Source organism: Suncus etruscus, chromosome 4, assembly GCF_024139225.1.
Source record: "Suncus etruscus isolate mSunEtr1 chromosome 4, mSunEtr1.pri.cur, whole genome shotgun sequence".
In the NCBI taxonomy this organism is placed as follows: Eukaryota; Metazoa; Chordata; class Mammalia; order Eulipotyphla; family Soricidae; genus Suncus; species Suncus etruscus.
This window is the reverse complement of record NC_064851.1, coordinates 90,349,274-90,359,352: the sequence shown is the minus strand read 5'-3', so window position 1 is coordinate 90,359,352 and position 10,079 is coordinate 90,349,274. Positions and strand designations below refer to the sequence as shown.

At 32.0% G+C, this 10,079-nt stretch overlaps 1 pseudogene; it reads left to right on the top strand.

Annotated features, from left to right (window-relative positions):
• The first annotated feature begins 5,733 nt into the window (after positions 1 to 5,733).
• Positions 5,734 to 5,834, top strand: LOC126007515 (uncharacterized; annotated as a pseudogene).
• Positions 5,835 to 10,079: the final 4,245 nt, after the last annotated feature.

Genomic DNA, 10,079 nt, shown 5'->3' with positions numbered 1-10,079 from the left:
TTAAACTATTTAGTTTATCTAGAGAGGATACCCCAAATCTTCCTTAAAATTTTAAGTTAGTTCACCTCAGTTCACCTTCACCTTATTTATTACCAATTCAGTGCATTCAGTTTTCTCTACTCAGTGGATCAAAATCAACATTAAAATGATATCTTAACCCACATGTATTGACTGGGTACATGGTGTTTGAGTACATGTCGCCTATATCTTCTCTCTTGAAATGTGTACTTCTGTACTTTAATGCTGGGAATTATACTGGGGCTTTCTTAGTCTTTGTAGGAAAAGCTTTTTCTCTTGAGCATCTCTCTCTCTCTCTCTCTCTCTCTCTCTCTCTCTCTTCTTCACTCTCCTTCCCTTTTCTCAGTTTCCAAATAAAACCTGCTTTAATCTAAAACGTTATATTTTTCTATATTTAAATTATATTTTTGAATTAGTTTTTCATATTTTACATACCATTTTATGTGTATATTATATAATGTACAATATATGTATAATACATATTTTATACATGTTTAATCTTTTTTTTGTTTTTGGGCCACACCCAGTGATGATCAGGGGTTACTCCTGGCTATGTGCTTAGAAATTGCTCCTGGCTTGGGAGACCATATGGGACACCTGGGGATCAAACCGTGGTCCATCCTAGGTCAGCCAAGTGCAAGGCAAAAGCCTTATCAATGTGCCACCGCTCCGGTCCCATGTTCAATCATTTTTTAATATCAAAGTTGATGTGCTTTACTCAGTTGAGTCACTGTTCAGCACTTTGTATTTCTTAGTTTTAAAAATATTTTTCCACCTTATTCTGTCAAAGAAAATGTAAATAGCCTCAACATTCTCATGCTTGAATAGTCACTGATCATTGTTAACCAGATAGTCTTTGGAATATTTCTATGTTCTTTGTATTATTTCGTTATATGAGTAGATTCGCCAGAACCAGAAGATTTTCCTCAGACCAAGAAGGCTTAGATTTAGAATATCATGGGTATAATTACTGGACTATGTTCAACATTATTTGTGACTAAAGTATTTTTGTAACTCTAGAAAGGTAAAATGTATTATATTTGGCCCATAAGCAAATTTATTCCATAGTTGAATTAGCTCTACTTAGTATGTGAATTATATTACAATTGGTGTATAATTTTTTAAATTAAATAACAGTATAAACAAATATGCAGATATAAAATATAAAGTGAAGTGTATATTGTATGAAATAGTTAAAGTATACTGTAATAAAAGCATAGCATTCTTTCTGTGGTAAGGAAAAATTTGTTACAGATGGATCAATTTATCTTGATTCTAAAAGTACATGGTAATAATGATTTTTAAGCTTTATATATATTAGCTGTTTTACACCACAAAATAATACTATGTAAATACTAGCATCTGCAAAAATCATAATAGAAGTACACATTTCAAGAGGGGCGATATAGGTGACATGTATTCAAATACCATGTACCCAGTCAATACATGTGGGTTAAGATATCATTTTATAGCTATACGATATAACAGTTGACATCCTGGTGTAGGATTTGGTATTGTAATGCATGCATTACATATATAAACCTATATATGTAAACTTATATATAATAACAAGATATATATATTAGTTGGAGAGCTACACCCAGAGATTATTATGAGTGACTCCTGGTTCTTTGCTCAGAAAATATTCCTGGAAGCATGGGGAAACATATATGATATCAGAGATGGAAACCAATTTGGCCACATGCAAGACAAGTGCTTGATATGCTATTCTATATCTACATCCCTGAGATGTGTATGCCTTAAAAATACTATCTTTCATAGTATTATAAGTCATGGTAACTCAAATAAAATCTAAAAATATTTTAAAATAAATTTTTATAATTATTATATTATTAAGCTAAATTTTGTCATTAAATCTTCTAAAGTTTATAGGTGAGTAAAAACATGACCAAAATTAAATGTTGAGCACTAACTCAGATTTTGTAACAACAAAATTTTAGTGTTCTCTTTTTAATAGTTTAATGTTCTCAACATGTAATATTTGCACTTATATTAGGTAATATAAATAGACATACGTATTTCAATAGTAGGCAAAGCAAGCAGAGAATTGTAGCAATTGGGTAGAAAGCAAGAAATTCCTTAGGCATTATCGATGACACAGTTTAAGTACAGAACGTTTACCAGATCTTTAAAATGGGTGAGACTGAGCTGATTGGTTTTTAGACTCTTCAAGTAAATCAATTAAAATTTAGCTCTCGCCACTAAGTGGCAAAGATAGGGTTGTTTTTTGTAGGAGAAAATATCACTAGAGTTACACTCTTTGAATGTTTATATATGCATGTCTTAATTCTACAAAATTGAATGATTTATATTAATACCTTGATTTTTTTAAAAAGAAAATAAATGTAGAAGTTAGCTACTGTTGAAGAAAAAAGATACTTATTTTCTGCTTCCTAGAAATGTTAAATATTGTTTTAACATACAGAAAAATATAAAATGCAAAATATAAATTAGAACAAAAGTTGAAACTCCTATTTGAAGGCATAACTGATTACTAACATATTCTAATTAGCATGGTTATTTGTCTATACAGAGTCCCTAACAAGAAGCTTAGAATGAATTTTAATATAAATATTCTGACCTTTGGTTTTAACTTAACCACTAAGATATAGTAATACTAATTAGTAAATAGTTCACCATATCATACAACTGACTTCTGAAATGCAGTAATAAAAATGAAAGAAAACCCAAATAAAGACAACATACTTACAGTTAATAGGATACTAATGGTACAAAGTTAAATGTCATGTCATATATTCATTGGGCAAAAATATATGAACTAGGTAATATTCATATTAGGGAATTAGGGAATATTGTATGGTATTTCTAGATAATAAACAAAGACATTAAATAAAGTTGGGGACAGTTTTTGAGGTACACTAAAATAAGGAGACATATTTCTGGTTGACAATGACTAGAAAAATAATATTCTAATTATTTATAAATAATTCTAACTATGAGAAAAATGTTAATCTAGAAGATAAACCCTATCTGAAAGTCATATAACTATTTTGCTGAAGAAAACTAGGTAAGAGTAGACCTAATCGTGGGATTTAATCAGGAGTCATATAAATATCATATGAAGTATTTACTTCTGCTCTAAACAGACAACATGAGCCTCAGCTATATTTTGTAATGACCACCATGATAAATCATAGTCTCAAATAGAATCAAATAGAATCTACACACTAAAGGCTAAAAAGAATTAATTGTGCTCACACATGTGCTCCCTAGAAAATATATTGGTGTTGAACACATGTGTTTTGCTAGCATGTACACATGGTGCCCTCATAAACGTGTTGCCTCCATCACCCTCTTGAAATGTGCACTATTATACTTTGCTATTTTCACCCTGTGATGAGTAATGGCACTCTCTGCCTTTGAAGAAGCCTATCTTCTCTCTGCAGAGCACTGGTCTTTCTACTCCCCTCACTCCCTTTTATCCGAATTTCCAAATAAACCTGTTACTGCTTTTAAAAAAATACCTAGTTATACTCAGTCTTATAAAATATATAAAAATTATGAAATAAAGTATACCATTTTACTTTTGATATTTTAAATGCTAAATAAAGCAATCTGTTCTCTGATACCACTCTCACTTGTTAGCATGCCCTATTCATTTCTTTCAGAAAACGACTTGGAAATGGCATGAAATATTTAGAAAGTAATTTACCTACTATATTGATATTTTGTCTGGATACATCACCAGTTGCAAGGACACAATTTTCTGAGTAATCCTCTGATAAAAGGAGTTAACAAATACATCAATATCCAAGAGGAAATTGGATAGTTATACAGTATCTAATAATTCATGTTCGGTAAAACCAATATACTGCTGTCATGGCAAATATTCAAAAAATGCACACTTTATTTGGTAGTCGTTATTCACAAAGTCAGTTCTTTTCTTAAAGTCATCTTTGAGGGCTATTTCACAACTTTAGGTAATAATGGGATAATGTAGTTGTTATTTAAGAGAGTTAACTTATGAAGCTAAATAGATAGTAAGGAGGTTAAAGCAATTGCCTTGCTTGAATTCAACACTGGCTTCATCTTTGGTTTCGCATATGGTCCATTCCACTTTACACAAGAGAGGTTTAGCTTTAGAGTAATGATGATTTGATTCAATCTAAGGCTCGGGCACCCCAATTTACAGCTACAACATTTTTACAAACTTCTAAATTTTAAATTAATTTAGTTTATTTTAATATCTGAATTTTTTATTTTGAATGAAGGATTAATTATTTGAAATCTGTGTAGAATATTCAGCATCTTCCCTTCTATCTGTGCTTATTGTTTTTATTACTCTTTTTTCGAAAAAAGATTCCACCTCTCAAAATATATCTTGCCTAAAATCCATCAACATTACAAATATTAATGAAATGCTAACAACTCTATTAGGCTTACAAACTTTTCAGATATATAGAGCAATAAAAAACTGAAGTTAGAAATAACTGTAATCTATAAGGCATCTTCAAGAGGAAACAACACTCTCCAAACAAGGGGAAGCAAAGATAAACAGATGGGAATATATTAAGCTGAGAAGCTTCTGCACCTCAAAGGAAATAGCGCCTGGGATACAAAAGCCACCCACAGAATGGGAGAAACTATTCACTAATGCCCATCAGATAAGGGGCTAATATCTAAGATATACAAGGTACTGACAGAACTTATTAAAAAATATCTAACCCCATCAAAAAATGGAGAGAAGAAATGGATATATTCCAAAGAAGAAATACAAATAGCCAAAAGCACATTAAAAATGCTCCACATCACTAATCATCAGGGAGATGCAAATCAAAACAACAATGAGGTACCTCACACCACAGAGACTGGCACACATCACAAAAAGCAAGAAATATAAGTGCTGGCATGGATATGGAGAGAAAGGGACTCTCATTCACTGCTGGTGGGAATGCCATCTCGCCCAACCTTTATGGAAAACAATATGGTGATTCTTCAAAAAAAAAAAAAACCTGGAAATTGAATTCCCATCTGATCCATCTACACCACTCCTAGGAATATACACTAGGAACACAAAAATGCAATACAAAATTGCCTTCCTCATGCCTACATTCACTACAGAACTATTTACAATAGACGGATTCTGGAAACAACCCAAATGCCCTTCAACAGATGAATGGCTAAAGAAATCATGGTACATATACACAATGGAATATTATGCAGCCTTCAGAAGAGATAAAGTCATGAAATTTTCCATGCATGGATTTACATGGAATTTATTACTCTTAGTGGAATAAGTCAGAGGGAGAGAGATAGACATAGAATAGTTTCACTCATTTATGGGTTTTAAGAAAAAACACATTATTGTAATAATGCTCATAGACAACAGAGATGAGGCTGGAAGAACCGGCTTTCAATGTGAAGCTCATCACCAAGAGCAGTGAGTGTAGTTAGAGGGATGACTACATTAAGAATCATGACAATGTTAATGAGTGAGAGAAGTAGAATGCCTGTTAAGAATACAGGCAGGAGGTAGGAAAAAAGAGTGATAGGGGGCATTGGTGATGGGAATGTTGCACTGGAGAAGGGGACGGTGTTCTTTCTATGACTAAAACCCAACTACAATCATGTATGTAACCATGGTTTTTAAATAAAGAAAAAAAATAAAATAAAAAAATACCTGTACTCTAACATGTCAGTCCAGTGTCTGCACAATGGCCTTACAACCAAGAAAGAAAACAAATCACAATTAAAAAATTGGAACGATATAGAGAAAATTAGCATGGCCCCTGTGCAAGGATGACACGCAAATTTGTGAAGCATTCCATATTTAAAAAAATATTTAGCTGATTTCTTTCTAAGACTATCAACATTAACACAGATAGCTCTTTTAAGTAATAGAAAAAATGTGCTTATAATAAGACAACTATTGGGCCAGAGTGATAGCATGGAAGTAGGGAGCTTGCCTTGCATGCAGAAGGACAGTGATTTGAATCCCAGATCCCGTATGGTTTCCCAAGCCTGCCAGGAGCGATTTTTGAGCATAGAGCCAGGAGTAACCCTGAGTGCTGCCAGGTGTAACCCAACCTCCCCACAAAAAAACTATTGATCCAAATACATTATGTGCTTTGTCCTTTTATTTTCTCTGACTGATAATTACAATTCAAAATATCACACATCATTCTTACGATGTGAGATATAGTTTAAGGCACAGAATTGTAATGACTGGTGCTTTTCCTGAGTCGAACACTGAGTTGTCAAAAATAATTTAATCAATTTTAATCAATTATTTGCATGTCTGATGAAAATCTATGGATGGCATTTTTGGTTACTAAGAAACAAGTATTTCATTGTCTTTCAACTTTTGTTAGTTATATTGAGTACATCTCAACATTTCACATCACAAATTATGAGTTATTCACAATATTATGCCACCAACCATAATACATTTTATCATACAATTCCATGCTGGTTAAAAACAATTTGAAATGATATGATCACTGATTGATATATTTATTTACTTAGCACAAAATACTCAGCCCTTAAAGACAAAACTAGTCTTTTACTGTTTTTATGAGTGCATGAATTTAAAAAATACAAGACATTATAGGATAAAGCAAAATTTAGTAAAAATTCTAAGTAAGAAATAATAATCTTATAGCAATTTCAAGGACAATAGAACAATAAAAACCATCTTTAAAAATACATATTCAATATTATTTGGGTGCCACACCCTGTGATACTCAGAGTTTACTCCTTACTCTGTTCTTAGGGATCACACATGTATGGATTTGGGGACCATATTGGGTTACAGGGATTGACCCAGAATTGGCTGCATACAGTAAGTACCTTACAAGCTTTTCTGTCTTGCCAACCATAAGGAATATCTGTAAAGGAATCAATTTTTTTAAGGAGGTAACCTCATTTTCTTCTTAATTTGGTCAGCAATTTCACTAAATAGCATAGAACTAATCTGATACAGGAAGACTCATAGAAATGCTGTTTTGCATCTAAAATTGTAAAAGTTAGATGGCTCACCTTATACTGATTAATGTGAACTGATACGTACTTGCAGAGTATCAGTATTATAAAGTGGTGTACTCATAGATCTTCCAATATTAGAGTGGTCATTAGATTCATTTTGTTTTATAAATTAAACAAAATTTTTTATAAGTTTTCCATGAAGCCATACCATTCTTCTGGAGATAAAGGTCTAATAAACTTTCAAATTCCATTACAGAATATGGTTTTTAAAAATAACCCACAAATTATATATCCTGAATGCTCATTTTCCTCTTAAAAAATTCCCCTAAACATAGTTCTGCATTCTGCCATTTCTCAGCTAATCACTGTAGAAGAAAAATGGTCTTTCCAAAAAATGTAATTCGACATTAAATTTCTCTCTAACTCCCTAAGCAGCTAGATATGTGTATATGCATCTCATTTAAGAAGCATTCTGATGTGATGTGGAAAGAATTAAGAATAAAGGGAATCAATCTGATCTAATTTGATGTAATGTAAGCCAATAGGTTTATTATAGACAAATCCCCTCAACTTTGAGTTTTTTCCCACCAAAGGAAGTTTTAAATAAATAATTACATGAGTGAGATATGTAAAAGTCTGGCAGTCACAGTCGCTATATTAATTTTCTTTCTGAATAAATAGTATTTTTTACACTACAACTATGTGTTTCCAGTTAAAGTAGCACATATGTGCATTATAAATATATCTCTATCTATAAGTGATGAAGTTAAATACCCACATCTGGAGATCTGATGGAAGAAAATAAGTCAAACTTTAGATGTCAAACACAGAAATAAATAAATCTACAATTCTTCTGTGATTCATAGCCAGCCTTTTTGTAGGGAGTGGCTTGTTTGACTGAACGACCTCTAAGTCTTTATTATATAAAGAGAAATCCTACAAGAAATATTTGCCCCATTTACACTTTTCTCTCTCCTCTTCTTATTTTCTCTCACTTTCTCCCTCTTATTCTATTTTCTCTCCCTTTCTTCCCCTCCTTTCTTCTCCCTTACACTTTATTCCTCTTAGTCTTCAGTCTCCTCCCCTTGTCTCTAATCCCTCACTCCATCAGTCTCCCTTCTTTTAGTCTCTCCTTCTCTCCCCTCTCTGGGATAGCCCCGATTTGACCAGTTGAAACTTTCCAAACTTCCATTACTTTGTTGATTATATAAAATTAAATAATACATCATTATTCTATTCTGATAATTAAACTGCATAAAATATGTAAAGCACTTACTATAGAACTTAATTCTATTACTTAAAATATTGGGGGGTTTTGTTTGTTTGCTTGGGTTTTTTTTGAGGGGTTTGGGCCAAACCTAGTGGTGTTCAGGGTTTACTCCTGGCTCTGCTCTCTGAAATTATCCTTAGCAGGCTTGGGACCATATAGTATGCCAGAGATAAGTAGGTCAGCAGTGTACAAGACATAAGGCAAATGCCCAACCTAATGTGCTATCCTTCTGGACCTATTCACTAAAATATTATTAAGAGTATAATACTATGACTCAAATGCACTGAACATGCTAAAAAGGGTCATGCTTTTCATAATTTAAAAAAATAAGAAAATTTTCTAAAATTTTATAGACTTTTATACTCTGGATACTATATTTTTCTAAAATCTGAAACATACTAACTCAAATTTACTTTAATATTATTTTATCAGACACTTAGGTGCTGTCAGTTGTTATTATTGCTTACAAATTAATTTATTATTTAGCAAACAGTAATCAAAAGTTATGTATTAAACATTTTACCAATTATCACCAATTAGCTTATTTTAAATTATAAAATATCAACATTGGTAAACTGAATTTGTAGTCATTTATTAGTAGACACATTTATTGTTATTATTAATCACTATTCATAAATAAAAAAATTAATTGTTTAGGAGTATTTCTTACAGTTACTCAGGTATGAATTAGTGAAGTAAAAATTAAATTACAGATTTCTGACAGAAAATAAGCAGAAAATATAGTACAGAAACTAGCCTGTGTACAGTTTTCCAGTTGGAATAGAACAGAATAAATTCTAACATAGCTATATATATGGCCGATGTAAGTATGATCTGAGCTATGTTCATGAAGTGTAGTCACAGAGCAGTACCACAGCCATCACCTTGGAGCTTAGGAGAAATACAGTTGCTTGGTACCATCTCAGATCCATAGATTCTAAATTAGTATTTTACTATTGTTTTCAATTCAGATCTTATTAAATCTTGATTAAAAAAACACTGGTCTACAACTCTAGTGCCAAAGCTTCTCATTATTTTTAAATTATTTGATTCCCAAGTCTCAGTTTAACTATATCCCTCATATACTTTAGAGATTTGAATTAAATTTACTTATGTATGAAATCAGGCAAAATGACATAGTTTTTCCATGTATAAATGACAAAGTGACTTATTGCTATGCTGGAGTTCCTCATAATTCAGTGGGAGAGCAGGTACAGTAGAGATGTATGACATAAGTTTATTTTAATTGATATGTTCAAGTATTAATGTCGGAGCAGTGATGGAAGGTTTCTGTGGTCATTCACAGTCCCCAGGTTTTTAAATATTTTCAAGAACAAAAATATTGAATAGTAATGATGCTCCACTTAGAGTTAGAATGAAGAAAAGTTTATTAGAAATAAAAGGAGAAGGAAAAGGAACTCATCAAGTGGGAAGACACTTAGCATGAGATTGTTAATTTGGCTCTTTTGTGGAATTTTTCATAAGAAAACTGAGTCTTTATAGGCTTTAAAAGGCTCTTTTCATTTTTCAGAGTGTTATGACTGGTCTGAGTTCTTTGGGTTTGGCCATTTGCTTTAGGCTTCCCCATATCTGAACTTGGGTCAATGAAGATAGTAATGAGTATTAGGTGCTGTCAGTTTTTATTATTGAATATTTGGTCAATGAGTATTGGTCAATGGGGATAGATGAAACTGCTGGTAAGGGGAAATTGAGGATTCCTTTTTAAGTATCACAATAAATTTTTGTATTCTAACCCATTCAACCAAAGTTTCAAAACTGAGACTTCATTTATACTCTGAAACTACATTCATAAGTGTCAATTAAA